The sequence below is a fragment of the Mizuhopecten yessoensis genome, unplaced genomic scaffold (assembly GCF_002113885.1).
Source record: "Mizuhopecten yessoensis strain PY_sf001 unplaced genomic scaffold, ASM211388v2 scaffold8399, whole genome shotgun sequence".
Classification (NCBI taxonomy): domain Eukaryota; kingdom Metazoa; phylum Mollusca; class Bivalvia; order Pectinida; family Pectinidae; genus Mizuhopecten; species Mizuhopecten yessoensis.
Genome location: NW_018407528.1, coordinates 52,760 through 69,253, shown reverse-complemented (window position 1 = coordinate 69,253; position 16,494 = coordinate 52,760). Strand labels below are relative to the sequence as shown.

Sequence of the window (16,494 nt, the reverse complement as noted above, 5' to 3'; positions counted from 1 at the left end):
TACAGAGATAGGACGACATTCAAATCGTACAACAGAGATAGGACAACATTTAAACTTATTACAGATAATGGACGACAACCAAACATACTTACTACAGAGATAGGACGACATTCAAACGTACTACAGAGATAGACCGACATTAACCCTAACTAAAGAGATAGGACAACATTAAAATTTCCTACAGAAATAGGACAACATTCAAACTTCCTACAGAAAAAGGGCGACATTCAAAACTTACTACAGAGATAGGACATCATTAAAACTTACTACAAAGATAGGACGACATCAAAACCTACTACAGATATAGGACGACATTCAAACGTACTACAGAGATAGGACGACATTTAAACGTACTACAGAGATAGATTGACATTAGCCCTAACTAAAGAGATAGGACAACATCAAAACCTACTACAGAAATAGGACTACATCAAAACTTAATACAGAAATAGGACAACATCAAAACTTACAACAGAAAAAGGACAACATCAAAACTTGCTACAGAAATAGGAAAATGTTCAAATCTTATTTTCAGAGACAGGACGCTAAGACGTTTAAACCAGTTTTGAAGGAAGCCAATTAAAAAACCTTCGCTGACGTCACAAACTAATTACATATAAACACTGTTAATTAAGTACTGTGGTTAAAGGAGGACAATAAGTGGTATTTTTATATAAGAGGATCATGAAATAATGCATTATCCATAACATTTTCTTCGAATCACAATTTGATATATTATGTAAGGCAGGGACACTTAACAAAGAATATTAAATGTATTTTAACTGAAAATAAATAGACCAAAGCCCAACTTAAAACAAGCGGTAACATTAGTCAATTTTATTAAAAGTACATGTACAATATTTCTTTGAAAACAAAATGAAAATTTCATCCAGGAAACTCGAAACAGGCTTTAGAGTTATCTCTTTAGCAGGGATGGATGGAGAGCTACTTCAAAGGAAAGGAAAGTTAAAGCGAGAATATAAAACAAATTGTCACATGTGACATAGATTAAGGTAGTGACGTCACTATTTTCATTCGTAACAAGTCAAATCAATGTAAACTAGACCGCTGACATCCTATAACATCTACATCTATGAGGACAGACAGGGTGTGACAACCTGGACGTCAAATCAATGTAAACTAGACCGCCGACTTCCTATAACATCTACATCTATGAGGACAGACAGGGTGTGACAACCTAGACGTCAAATCAATGTAAACTAGACCGCCGACTTCCTATAACATCTACATCTATGAGGACAGACAGGGTGTGACAACCTAGACGTCAAATCAATGTAAACTAGACCGCCGACTTCCTATAACATCTACATCTATGAGGACAGACAGGGTGTGACAACCTAGACGTCAAATCAATGTAAACTAGACCGCCGACTTCCTATAACATCTACATCTATGAGGACAGACAGGGTGTGACAACCTAGACGTCAAATCAATGTAAACTAGACCGCCGACTTCCTATAACATCTACATCTATGAGGACAGACAGGGTGTGACAACCTAGACGTCAAATCAATGTAAACTAGACCGCCGACTTCCTATAACATCTACATCTATGAGGACAGACAGGGTGTGACAACCTAGACGTCAAATCAATGTAAACTAGACCGCCGACTTCCTATAACATCTACATCTATGAGGACAGACAGGGTGTGACAACTTGGACTGATATTTGACATAGGTATACACATCAACATAAGAAAATACTTTGACTAACCGGAAATTTTAGTTACTATAAGCTGGTACATTGTAGTTCTGATATCCCATCTTAATTAATAGGATCTTTTTATATCATTAGTATCCATTTATATTCTACATATATAAACACAGGGACATTTCAGATATTAACGAGTGTCATAGTATATACAAAGTACTAATTTATATATACTGTAATGCCCATTTATATAGAATTTATCTGTATTTATATAAAATGTAGCATTTCCTTGTATGTGTATTACTACTGAAATGTGTCAAATGTTAGGTTTTATACCTGTAGCTAGGACCACATGAAGGTATGTCTATATATGTCTAATGTTAGGTTTAATACCTGTAGCTAGGACTACATGAAGGTATGTCTATATATGTCTAATGTTAGGTTTTATACCTGTAGCTATGCCTACATGAAGGTATGTCTATATATGTCTAATAATATTGTTCATAGTCTAAATTGGCATGTTCACAGGAATATATGCAAATTCTACTTCGAATATACTGTTGGATGGCAACAAATCAGTAAGTATATTCAAGCGTTTTTTCATGCACTTGTATCATATGTTGTAGAATTATGATTTTGACGATGGAGACATTATATTGAGTTTCAGAAACAGAACGAGAACAGAAAACAGACGTATGATCTTTATGTGAATAATTACACTGAAAACTTAACATAGAAAAAAGTGTATTACATAATCAACGTTATATGAGAGCTCACATGTCGGTTTTACCGTATATCTCAGAATCAATGCACTGGAGCAAAACTTTTAATGCTTGCTAAAATGTATACCAAAGTACATCATCCACCCAATACTATAGTATTGTATCAATAAATGTGTGCTACAGTACTTTCCTCTCGCAATAACAACACAAAAGTAAGTAAAGGAAATAGGAAGCAAAGCGCCTATTTAAAAATTGTAGTTTCTCGATGCAAAAAGACCAAACAAAGTCAACGTTTAACTAATTCATTGTACCCTCCCAATAACAACAAGATTGTACTACAGTACTGATCCCTCCTAATAGTAAGAAACGAGGAAGCACCGAATTAGTTTATCGAGGCAGAAAGCCAAACAAAGGACACTTTGTACTTGTCCATTGTATCCTTCTAATGTCAACAACTGTAAACATGGAATATGAACTAAAGTACATAACTCCCTCAATAAGGAAAGTTTTTAAATTGTTTTCTCACGCATATGCAACATTTAATTCCGGTATGTGCCCACTCGCTTAGTGACCCCCTCGCGAAACCAACTGTTCTATGCGTCGAATGGTACGATACAAGTCCTTAATCTTTATTACAAGTAGTTCGTTGAATGAGCCCTGACCCACTTTCATCAGTATTAAGTGTACATTTTATGTATGTGGTTTCAGATGGTGATGATGAATTTGTAATCTTGCTATGTGTGCGTCTGTATATAAGTTCCCTGTATACAAACACATGTACTGAATAGCCAACGAGTCGTGATTGATTATCATTATACAATGCATATGTATTCTAAAAGTTAATTCTCAAGTATAACCTTTGAGTTTCAAAGACAATGTTATATTTCAAAACTGAAATTATGAGAATGAAGTTGATCTATCACCCTGTGTATGATTGATGAAACCGAGAACTGTTGTAGGAGACACATGCATTAACTCTCTGACATTTAACGCTCATTTGATTTATAAGGTCCGTGTATTTAATGTATCTATCTTACACAATAATACTAAGTTATGGTTGATGTTCCTATTCTAAACATCAACATACAAGTAGAAATAAATACATTATGTGTGGTGTGTGTGATTATAATGTACTTATAACCGGCACGCTCTACGATGTACATATATATATGTAGCATCGCCATGCTTCGGACTGGTGCGCCCGTTGTCAGTATAATGTGACCGGGTGGGGTGTCCTGCTGGGTGTCTTCGGTAGTATGTTTCAGTGAGGTAGCACTATAAAGTCGGCATCAGTTCCCCCCAATCACAAGGAGACAATCACGAACACATCGCAGCCTCCCAAAGACACGCATACACTACACTCATGCATCTTGCACACAGGGGAGGCTGTCCTTAAACGACCATAGCTGTTGATAGGACGTTAAACAATACTAAACCAAACCAACCCAAAAATGATTTTTTCACCATTTAAATTGTGCTCGATTATGTTAAAATAGGCCAATCTAATTTTCGATACAGATTCCGTGTATTCTTTGTAATTATTCACGTGTTTGTTGTGAAAATCTGCTCTGCCATTTTAGATACAGTACATGTATCAATGATAGCTTAATTGCGCGGACGTGCACGTGCAGGTTGAGAGTGATTCGGAAACATGGGATGTATTGAATCAAGAACCCAACTGCGACAGCTGATAAAAATATGTTTTTTTAGTAAAGTGTAATTACGCTGGCACTATTAAAGTTAATTTTCGATTACAAAACGGAACATAAATGTTTAAATATTTTAATGATTTACAAAATACAGGTAAGGTGACGGTACCCAAACCGGTCACCAAACCATCATTTCATTCATTCATTGAAAATTCTGAGGATGAATTGTATTCATTTATGGTTGTATCAAATGAGGAATATCGATGAGTGTTCTTACAAACAAAATTAGCACCCGGGGCTCACTTGAGATATTTAACGAACGCTCTGAAGTCACCAATGAGCGTTCTTACGCTTCAAATGAATATTTGTTGTCAGCGTATTAATATTTTATGATGACATTTAGAATGTATATGAAAACAAGTATTTATATAGGGTGAATGTAACCCTACAGACCAAAACAGAATGCATAGTCGTCGCACGCGCCATTTTTTAAAAACGTAAACAAACTTTTGAGTTTGAATTACGTTTGCTTTCTTGTGCTATTTGAACTTAAAACGAATCATCTGTGGACACAAAATGGTACATGACTATCTGTTCTAAGGCTACATCAGTGTTATAACTGATCTGTAAACACAAAATGGTACATGACTATCTGTTCTAAGGCTACATCAGTGTTATAACTGATCTGTAGACACAAAATGGTACATGACTATCTGTTCTAAGGCTACATCAGTATTATACCCAGTAGTTTACTCGGACTGACGTATGTTGACGATCTATGTTTGTGTAATACGTAAATTATTATTGACATAAAACTCTATGGTAATAGAAGCAGAATGCTAATACACAGTGACGAAGCTCGATACTGTTAACGGTGTAAGTACACACGTCACTCCCGGGGACAACACGAGATTAACACTACCCCGCTATGGCCGTCTGTTGGCATATCACAGTTAGTCTGTAATAATTGGCTTAATTGATTTAAATCCCTTCGGTCAGTTTATGAGTAATACAAACAACAGGTGTGTCGCCGAGGATCAACAAATCTCACTCGGTTCAATGTGAGGACAGAGTTAAGTAGTATGTGTAAGAATTATTTTCGGTGTGGTATTGTTGCGCCGACGATCCTATCTAAACACTTCTACACAATAAACGTCCACCAATAATCCCCCAGTATGAAGTGAATAGTTTAAAGATCTATATATAGAGCCTATAGAATCCGTTCTGTATTTCGAAATAAGCATATTTCGAGGTGTGTAAAAGACAAGTGACACAAAGTAGAGGAGAGAAATTCATTTTTCTTCTTCGTTTTGAAAAACAATAATGCTACATTCAGCCAAAAAGAATGTTTTCTACACCACCCGCCCAGCTTTTTAACAGGACGCTTTATGTATGACAATAAAACTGGCGTCGTTTGATTGTTCAAACTTATGTTTGAGAGTGTTTGGTTTTGTAAGCTTCAGCTTCACATTAACAGCTGAGGTCAAGCAAGGGCTAACATGTGCATCTTCATGTGTGTAATGTAGACGTATGTGTGTGTGTTTTGTGCTTGGCTCTAACACATACAGGTCTACATTACACACTACAGTATGCACTCTAAGATGCTGTACGTTGGCGTAGCAGTAGCGCGGATATGATGGTATTTGGTTTGTCCTGTCCTGGGGACAGAACTCATTGCCTTATCCACTTGGTTGAAGGTTCAACACCAAAGCTAAAACTGAGGTATTACCAAGAAGGTTGTAAGGAAGTAGAAAAATCAAATAAAACCCCCACATACTGCAAAAGGGGTAGCTTATGTGTCCCAAGTAGGTGGCACAACAAATCCCCAACTCTACAGGGGTAGAAGAGTTAACGAATATTATATTATAAAAATAACACCTATTAAAACATGTTCCACTGTAAATGGAGTGTCACATGCTTTGCATGAAGGTGGATGATTAGGATATGTGTTCCCAGTACGGAGCCGAGAGGGGACAACTTCCTCTCTACGATCTTTCCGACTGGGAACAGATGTTTTAAGTTTTGAATGGCTGTACGAATAATAGATATAAAATCTGTATATGGTAGTTCGATATTTTTTGTTCGAGATTTAAGGCATTTTTTGTTTCTCTGTCAACAAATTCGTTGCCTTTAATTCCGACATGGCTCGGAATACATAGTAAAGTTATTTTAGATTAGTTTAAGATTCGGGATATTCGAAAAGCAAGGTTTTGTACGAGTGTGATTTTAAGATCTTGTAACTGTAAACTTTGTAGGACAAATAGAGAGTCTGAACAAATGATTGCCTTTTTAATACGGTGTTCATCGATATGGTCGAGGGTCAAACCAATGGCGCATGCTTCGGCAGAAAAGATGGAGGTGCCGTCTGGTAGTCGAACTGAAGTGCAAGAATTAGCAGTACAGCAGGCTGCTGCCACTTTCTCACCTTCTTTGGAACCATCGATGTAAAGTTGTGTATTAGAAGGGTAATTCGAAATGCATTCCCGAAAGGAGGATTTGCTTTTTTCGGGCATTACGCCGGATTTCCCTCGCTCATGTAATGTAAAGTTAAAATCAGGTGTTTGTATGGTCCACGGAGAAACATCAGATATGTTAAATTCAGCTATGTCAGTCAACTTTATGTTGAGTTCTTGCAGGAAATTTGAAATTCGGACCCCAAATGTTGGCAGAAGTTTTGGGTTTTGCGTAAATATGTTTTGGTATTTTGGGTTAAATACTTGGTCGAAAGCAGGATGTTTAGGGTTTGATTTCAATTGAGCTACAAACTGTAATGCAAGTTTTTTCCTTCTGTCATAAACGGATGGTTCACTAGCTTCCACGTACAGGCTTTTTACAGTTGTTGTTCGAAAAGCACCAAGGGCTAGACGTAGCCCTTGGTTATGGATTGGGTCTAGCATCTGCAGGTAAGAACTGCGCGCCGACCCGTATACCATATAGAACCATAATCCAGCTTTGTTCGAATAAGTAATCTGTATAGGCGCAGAAGCATTTCACGGTCCGCATCCCAATCAGTATGAGAAAGGACTCGTATAATGTTCAACGCCTTGGAACACTTATCCTTCAGATACCTTATATGTGGTGTGAAGGAGGAGATTTCGAATAAAAAAAGAGGCCGATAAATTTAGTCTGTTCAACAACAGGAATTCTAGTGCCATCAAGTGTAAGATTTGGGTCATTGTGTGTTTTTCGTTTTTGACAGAAATCCATGCACACAATTTCAGATTTAGAGAATTTGAAGCCGTTTTCGTCTGCCCAATAAACTCTATTGAAGTCGTAGTTCTATCGGGTGCATGTCCTTAGACCTGTAACAGGTCAAGAAGTCATCCACGAATAACAACCTTTTTGTTGACTGACCAAGACATTTGACTATATCATTGATTTTAAAACCAAACAGGGTGACCGATAGGATTCCACCCTGTGGGACTCCCATTTCCTGTTTAGACGTTTCAGAAAAAGTTGAACCAACACGGACTTTGAAGTGTCTATCTGATAGGTAATTAGATATAAAATTGGGAAGGTTTCCACGTACGCCAAGGTCGTGAAGATCTTTCATGATGCCATAGTGCCATGTAGTATCGTAGGCCTTCTCAAGATCAAAGAACACGAAAACAAGGTGTTCCTTTTTGGCGAAAGCATCTCGAATGCATGTCTAGAGTCTGATGAGATGGTCATTTGCCCCTCTTCTGTTTCTAAAACCACTTTGAAGTGGGGATATTATATCGTTGGCCTCAAGAAACCAAGCCAGTCTTGTGTTTATCATTTGTTCTTAAGTTTTACATACACAACTGGTAAGAGAAATAGGACGATATTTGTTTGGGCCGGTAGCATCCTTTCCCGGTTTTGGGATAGGTATAATTGTTGAGTTCTTCCACGACTCTGGAATCTTTCCGGAAGCGTAAACTTGGTTGAATACGTAAAGAAGGCATCTTAGTGACGAGTCCGGTAGGTGTTTGAGAAAATTGATATGGAATATCCTCTGGACCTGAAGCAGAGTCCTGTGATTGTCCAATCGAATCAACAAGTTCTGGTAGGGTAAATGGTTCATTGTAACTTTGTTTGTTGAGTTGGTCATATAACCTCAAAGACTACGAACATAACAGAAAAATACAAAATACAGGCGTTTATCTCCAAGAAAAGGACGACTCACAAAATATGGACGAACAACTAAAAAAAAGAAAAGCAAACATAAACCAGACGGACTCACCACACAAAGAAATATTGCACGATTATACGAGGGACCTTCCCCAAGTGTTGTCCTTATATATAATTGAACACATACGTTATTCTATAAAGTTTATAACCTCAAGTCTTTAACGGATCCTTTCATTGATTGAAAAAAAAACAAAAAAAACAACAACATCAAAATCATTTAAATGATAAAACACTACCATTGTATTGCGTTAATTGCCAAAGGGGCATATCAGAAATGTCCAGGGTGGAAAAATTAATTATGAGTTCAAATAAAGGAAAATGAAAATTGTATGTAGTGTGGTGAGGTAGTAGTCTTCAAATTTCCTGACAGGATAGCGTGATAATATAATATAGCACTGTACGTGTACCCGGCAGGATAGCGTGATAATATAACATAGCAATGTACGTGAACCCAGCAGTATAGTGTGATAATATAACAAAGCAATGTACGTGTACCCGGCAGTATAGTGTGATAATATAACATAGCAAGGTACCTGTACCCGCAAATATAGTGTGATAATATAACATAGCAATGTACGTGTACCCGGCAGTATAGTGTGATAATATAACATAGCAATGTACGTGTACCCGGCAGGATGGCGTGATAATATAACATAGCAATGTACATGTACCCGGCAGGATAGCGTGATAATATAACATAGCAATGTACGTGTACCCGGCAGGATAGCGTGATAATATAACATAGCAATGTACGTGTACCCGGCAGGATAGCGTGATAATATAACGTAGCAATGTAATGTACCCGGCAGGATAGTGTGATAATATAACATAGCAATGTACATGTACCCGGCAGGATGGCGTGATAATATAACGTAGCAATGTAATGTACCCGGCAGTATAGTGTGATAATATAACGTAGCAATGTACATGTATCCGGCAGTATAGTGTGATAATATAACATAGCAATGTACGTGTACCCGGCAGGATAGCGTGATAATATAACGTAGCAATGTACGTGTACCCGGCAGGATGGCGTGATAATATAACATAGCAATGTACATGTACCCGGCAGTATAGCGTGATAATATAACATAGCAATGTACATGTACCCGACAGGATAGTGTGATAATATAACATAGCAATGTACGTGTCCCCGGCAGGATAGCGTGATAATATAACGTAGCAATGTAATGTCCCCGGCAGTATAGTGTGATAATATAACATAGCAATGTACATGTACCCGACAGGATAGTGTGATAATATAACGTAGCAATGTACGTGTACCCGGCAGTATATTGTGATAATATAACATAGCAATGTACGTGTACCCGGCAGTATAGTGTGATAATATAACATAGCAAGGTACCTGTACCCGCAAATATAGTGTGATAATATAACATAGCAATGTACGTGTACCCGGCAGTATAGCGTGATAATATAACATAGCACTGTACATGTATCCGGCAGGATAGCGTGATAATATAACATAGCAATGTACGTGTACCCGGCAGGATAGCGTGATAATATAACGTAGCAATGTACGTGTACCCGGCAAGATGGCGTGATAATATAACATAGCAATGTACATGTATCCGGCAGTATGAATAAGGAAAATGCATAGTGTTGTTTGCTTATAGAGATGGGCTTGTTTACTTCCAGGTTTTAACATCTCGTTCCGACTCATTTTGATGAAAAATCTATTGAGTCAGTTACATAGCATACACCCTTAAGCTTTGGAGGCAGTTCTTGTTCGGTACACCGATTTCTGTATATAGAACCCCTTTAGTTCCCGACCTGGTGACTCGTGACACCTGTAGGGCCTCCGCCCTGTATTTCCTTATCCCTTCTCAGAGTATCGCTTCGAACGACTGGAAAAAGATATGTTCTATTGAAATAGTCAACAGAACGTGTGTGTGAGCTAAGAGCATGTGTCTATGGAAGGGAACATGTACACATAAAATAGGCCAGGGTAGTCAATCGATGTATATCTCTGCCAGATAGAAAAGTCCTTGATAAGCAGTCACTTTGGGTGAAAGAATAGTCCAGTAAAATATAAGGTACATCCCCTTAAGGAGGAGATTGGCAAATCTCAACTTACAGGTTTATGTCAAAATATTAACCCATTTTGCTTCCGATAAAGTGAATGATTATTTTCACCCCAACCGCCAAAATGACGCCTCAATGTAGACGATGATGTGACGTCACGGTTTCAAATGTCAGCACGTCAAACATGGAAGCTGATAGAAAATAAAAAATCTTAGAATCCATTGACATTTGTTTTATATATATTCTGTGCATAATAACGAAATATGAGAGGAAAATATTCCCCCTACGTCAAAAAAATCCATCGCAAAGATTTTAAATTCTACTTTAAAATCTTAATAAAAGCATCGGGTAATACTGAAATGCAACCTTCACAATCCTCCTCACTTAAATAGGAAGTTATTGGTCATACCTTCACCGTTGATTTTGTAATCCGTGTTCATCATATATTTATTATCTAGTTTGAGTGAACATCACATGTATCGTTACTAGTCTAAACCGGAGTAAAGGTACGTTCTCAATTCAATCAGTCATACTCCCCATTCAACTCTGTGTTTTGTAACATAAATTACACTTACGTGCATCATTGGTTCAGAAATAAAATCTAGACGAGAGTAGCATTGCACTCTGAACGCTAGGTGAGTGGTAACTAGACCATAGCGGAGGACTAACCCACCGAACCGATAGTATAGTCGCTAGTCTATAGCGTAGAGAGACGGGGGGATTTACGTGTATACGTGTGAGCCTCATTGTCATATTACCTGGATCTAGTGTGGATTAACTCGCTGTATATATATAGGTAAGATAACAAGTGTGTGTGTGTTCTCGTGTGCTTTATCGAAGCTTAATTATGTATGTATAGGTTTATTTTAAAAAGTAAACCGTTAACCTTAACAAACGAGTTAAGAAATCCCGTCTAAAAAGGTTAGATTGCTGCGATCTATCATGACACATGGCGTGTTGAACACTGCACTGTGCACACGAGTAAGATATATGTGTTTCTACATGTTTTATTATTGTTTTACGCACGAATAGGTTCAAGCTAATTAGGCGTCCCTACTTTTAAGTGTGACGAAAACAGTACACGTGTCACTGTTACTTGAGAACACGATTTGTTTAATGATGGTTTGTTTTCCATCTAGAGTGAGTGACGCTATAGTTTTAGCTTGGCTGGTTTTCCTAGGATTTTTCAGAGAAGGTGCGGTATTACGAGCCATTGAATAACGGGTTGCCATTCTTTGATGCAATATGCCACGCTATGTGGTCATATTACAAACAGTCAGTGGAACGATAATGTGGTACAACTTGGTATTAGTACATGTATATATAGATCACTGTTAGATATTTCTTATAAATTAATAAACATGTATTTTATCCTTCCAAAACAAAGGGATTGGACAACAATATGAATCTTCTCCCAAATATTTCTGTCGAATTTTGTACTTTGGCGTAACCATAAGACGTCTATATTGTAATATATACGTCTCTGGTGTGACATTTTAAATATCCCCGAAGCGTGAGTAATTACCTTATCAAATCACATTTACAGATAAATGTTTATTATTCAGTTGTCCCTCTCCAACGCTACACTCGCCTGATGCCAGCCATGTAGAGGTTTATATGAAATATGTAACGAACTAGGTAAAGTAGTGTTGGTAAGATTTAGGTCAGGTTGATATTGTTTTAGAACTGACGGTGTCCTCGGAGCGGTGTCGCTGAACCTATGGTAAAATCCACGAAACTCAACTAGATTTAAAGTCCGTGCGACATCTCTGCTGTTTATAAATACCCAAGTGTTTACCTGGCGAGTACGCACTTACACGGGGTTAGCGGGTGAATTTTAGTCGTATTATAGCGATATCTACAAATATCTTAACAAGGGAACGAAACACATAAAGACAGGGTCAGGGTCGGGACTATTTGTATTGCCGTCGAGTAATTGGGACGACTAAAATAATTACGCTTCCAGTGCCCTTACCGCAAATGATCACGAAAACGACCAAAATAAATTGGATGCACCTCTTTATACCGAATAGAGTTCGTACAATTTTCGCTCCTTTCAAAATACTTATTTTGTTCATTTCCAAACACTTAATTGGTACTACCTAGCTTTCGGCCTTGGTGTTGAACTATCACCCAAGCGATGAAGGTTCATTGGTGCTGTACCATGAGCGGACAAACCAAAGTCTATAAAATGTGATACCCATTGCTTTCTGACGTTGACAGCGAGAACTGGGTGTCGGTAAGGATTGGTTACCGTGGTATCAGTGGGAGTCCTGGCGTGTTACCGTGGTATCAGTGTGAGTCCTGGCGGGATTTTTCGTGTTACCGTGTCACGGCTTTTACTGTATCAAAACACTTCGAATGACTATATGTAGCCCTGGGTAGCTCCACCATCTTGAAGACCTTATATATGATGCTGTAGGGACCTAACCCTTTACCAAACCTTAAAATGGTTATTCACAATTACAAAACAGATGCCAGGGGGAAATAGAACATATTGTTGATACTGTAGCTTCAAACATTCTGTTGGTGTTTTACGTCCTATTAACAGATATGATCAGCTTCAAACAAATTTCCTTCTTAGAACTTTATGTAAAATAATGAAAGATTTAAGATGTGTATGTCAGTATTTTTAATATCGGTAACGATAGTTTAAAAATTATAATTCAAATGTTAAAAAGAAAATTATATCCAGATTAGAGAACATTTTCAATTAGAGATAGAATTAAATATTCAGCGTATAGACATTTACTGCATTCTTCCCACCTCTCACAATGGAAAACTGTGCCCAATAAATCACTTGCTACCACAGTCCATTGCACACGTCATCCTCTTTCATGGCCAATCATGATTCCATGACCATGAAGGGGGGGGGGGGGGGCCAAAAATGCAAGTGGACTGTGGTCACAAATGCTGTAAAAAAAGGGGGAGATTAATCAATAAGTAAATAATGATGAAGTCAATACAGTGGAAAGGATAAACTTAGTTGACGTTGACACACTTAAAATAAGACAAAATAAAAAAATAGTAAAGTTAAAAATAGTAATTTCATGATTGAAAAAACAAACATTTATTTTACTGAGTTGGCAGCGTTATTGATTTCCGTATCACGTGAGAGGATAAGCATTTCCTGGAAAAGTTTTTAATCTTTAGGAGCTGTTTCTTTATACAAAATTGCAAATTCAAATAAACCATTCATTGAAAGAACTGGAATTCCTTAGGGATTGATAAACCATTGCATTGTACGTATGAAAATGGTTTTAATATCCTGTACCTTTGCCACATCTTGAAAATTAAACTGAAAATGTAGTCAGAAATTCAACATTGTTTCCCGTATTTTGTTCTAATTGTTGAACAGATACTCCTTACCTTCCCTGACACTGTATCTGGATAGTCATCCAAAAGCACTTGTATTCATTATGAAGGATACACTCAGACTGAGCTATTGAGAATATATAAAGACAAACTTACCTTGTTCTGATTAGTACTCACTCACACAGGTACATGTAAATTATCTGCAGTGTAGGGTAGGTAAAAAGATTGTCCAGGTGAACATTTCTTACTCAATTTTTCTGTTTTGTTCGAGTTGGGAAGCATGCAGTAAGCCAGTTATTGGATGATTTCTGGTCACTCGGGACTTATTACACCCTCGCCTCGCTCGGGTGTAATAAATCCCTTGTTACTCGAAAACCATGCAATAACATTTACATTTCAATATTTTCAAGATTTTTATTTCACTCAGACGTGTAACAAGAGGTCATGTATAATATATAACATAGTTTGAGTGCATGACAGGCAAACATTCTATATCATAGCATAGTACATAATAATATATATACGTGTAGTTACATACAAATAATTCAGTGTTCAACTTATATAAAATGTCACTAGCAAACAAAAGAAAAACTTATAGAATAGAAACACTAAAGTACTTTTGTTAATTTTTGAACAAATAAGCTTACACTTTTTAACAATTTCATATTGAAAATTGTGAACATTCCTTTCATTTTATGTTGGTTTGGACTTGTATGAAAATAGGCCGGAATATGTTTTTCCCTTATTTTGACTAAAGTGTCGTTATTACAAGTATATACATGTAAGTAATGAAACTCGTCCCCAATACCAGTATTACAAAGTGGGCATATTCTGTCCTGTCTTTGAATTCCCACCCATCTTCCTGTTTCTACTGGAAGCTTTTATTTGAAGTTCTAAATTACATGTCGCACGGTCATACCAGCTGACAACTCACGTGACTACTCTTGTAATTAGCTACAGTTGTATGTACTATTGTATTACTGACACCTATTGAAGGGTGTGAACATTTCTACAGACATGTACCCCAGGGCGTGGTTATGGTAATTATCAGGTATACGTAAAGTGTTTATCACTGGATCCTATTGCGTCAAGGGAAACTGTTGACCTGTACTTTTTGGCAGTAAGTTTGAGTGCATTTTGTAGAAACTAGGCCTAATACAGGTTTTTAATCAAGAGGAGTTAGACAAGTTACGACTGACGAGAGCAGGGCGAGAGTAAAACGGGAAGTGACAACAGAATGGGTATGTATGATTAATATCATCAGCGGAATAAGTAATCAAACAAAACACGAACTTCTTGCAATCGCCATTCCATCATGAAAATAGCGACACATATAGCACGCTGTTATAAATGTAGAGTGTTACGTATAACAGCCCCTCCTGCTGAAGTGGACACATCCATGACATTAAACTTTCCCGATAATCGATAAGAACTAATAGTCACACATCCACTCTGCAATGTGAAACCTTTACTATTCGACTCAATTGCAGATATATGCTTCTTTGTTCTGACAATTTAAGTAATTTGTTTTAAAACCTTTATGAAATGGTTTACATGTAAATATTCCTACAATCATATCTGGCCCATGTATCCAGTTCGTGTTCATCGACGCCATTACAATCTCTCATCGCCCCTTCCGGTTTCCATTACATTGTGATACTATACAGTACTGTTGTTATCATTGACAAAAGCCAGATAAAAAGTTATCATTGACAAAGTCAAAGAAAAAGTTAATCGAAGAAAAATGTCAACTGAGTACTTAAGTCAGTCAAGCTGAAAATGAAATTGGAGTCTGCTTAAAAGTGTTGGCTGTAACCATGGACACATCGGTATTCTTAATCACCTCAAAGTATACCATTTACAAACACTAGGCCTCATTTTAATCTCTAAAACACGTGTGATTTTCAGTTGACCTTGACGTCTGAGTGAAGAGTAAGGATCTCCCTCCCTCTAAGAATTGTTCTACATCGTGTACAGGTGGTATATGTATACTGCCAATTAGTGTACACTACAGACAGCACCGGTCTGTGTGTGTTAGGGTCTGAACACATACCCTCATATTTCAAAACAACTGTTTGAACTGTGAAGGCTGATCTTCAAAGTCCCCTTATCAGTAACTAAGTTTTCAAACAGCTAGATATGGAAATCAGAACCACGTGTAATATTACTGTAATATGTATGGTGTAATATGTATGGTGTAGTAGGTATGGTGTAATATTACTGTAATATGTAAGTGTAATATGAATGGTGTAATATGTATGGTGTAATATGTATGGTGTAATATGTATGGTGTACTTTATATGGTGCAGGGGTTTTGGTTGTTGTTTCAGCACACGTATATCGAGATTGTAAGAAATATGGAGGTATACTTTAAAATGGTTTAGAAAATTGTTTTATTGCTTCTGGCAGAGAAAATATTAGAATTGTAAAATTTAGGTATCCAAGTGAATGAATGAATGTACCTGTAGTCATGTACATCTATGTAGTTTGATATAACACCAGAAGTGTATTTCGTTAGTTTTCAAGGGAAAATTCAAGTTGTATTTTGTATAGTTGTATTCAAGATTGGCACAAAGAAAATGGCGTATTGGGAGGTATATTGGCATTGTAGTCCGAAATAACTAAATATCCTCTCTTTATGTATTGTGATTGGACGGAGATAGTCAAAATGTCGTCCAAAGGGTGTCTCTAAAAATGTCGTCCAAAGGGTGTCTCTAAAAATGTCGTCCAAAGGGTGTCTCTAAAAATGTCATCCAAAGGATGTCTTTAAAAATGTCATCCAACGGGTGTCTCTTAAAAAATGTCCATATAAAGTTTGGTATACATTTCGATTAAAGTTTTCTTGCATACTGGAGCAAATCAATAAACACGTACTTCCCATACACAGTGGGAAAGTGTATATATGATTATTTCTGCCACTTCGTCGATGTTAAAATCT

The 16,494-nt window shown here is 37.1% G+C and overlaps 1 protein-coding gene across 3 annotated transcripts in view; it reads left to right on the top strand.

The window, feature by feature from the left end:
- Window positions 1-16,494, top strand: part of LOC110455901 (cytosolic phospholipase A2-like) — a 69,216-nt gene that overhangs the window by 7,527 nt on the left and 45,195 nt on the right. Inside the window, exon 1 of one of the 3 annotated variants that reach the window (XM_021506327.1) lies at window positions 10,943-11,037. The exons of 1 other annotated variant lie outside the window; for it this stretch is intronic. The gene's annotated coding sequence lies outside the window, so the exon portion shown is untranslated. Of the gene's footprint in view, window positions 1-10,942; window positions 11,038-14,660; window positions 14,798-16,494 lie in introns of those variants that run through there. One more of the 3 variants, XM_021506329.1, reaches the window with a different exon arrangement.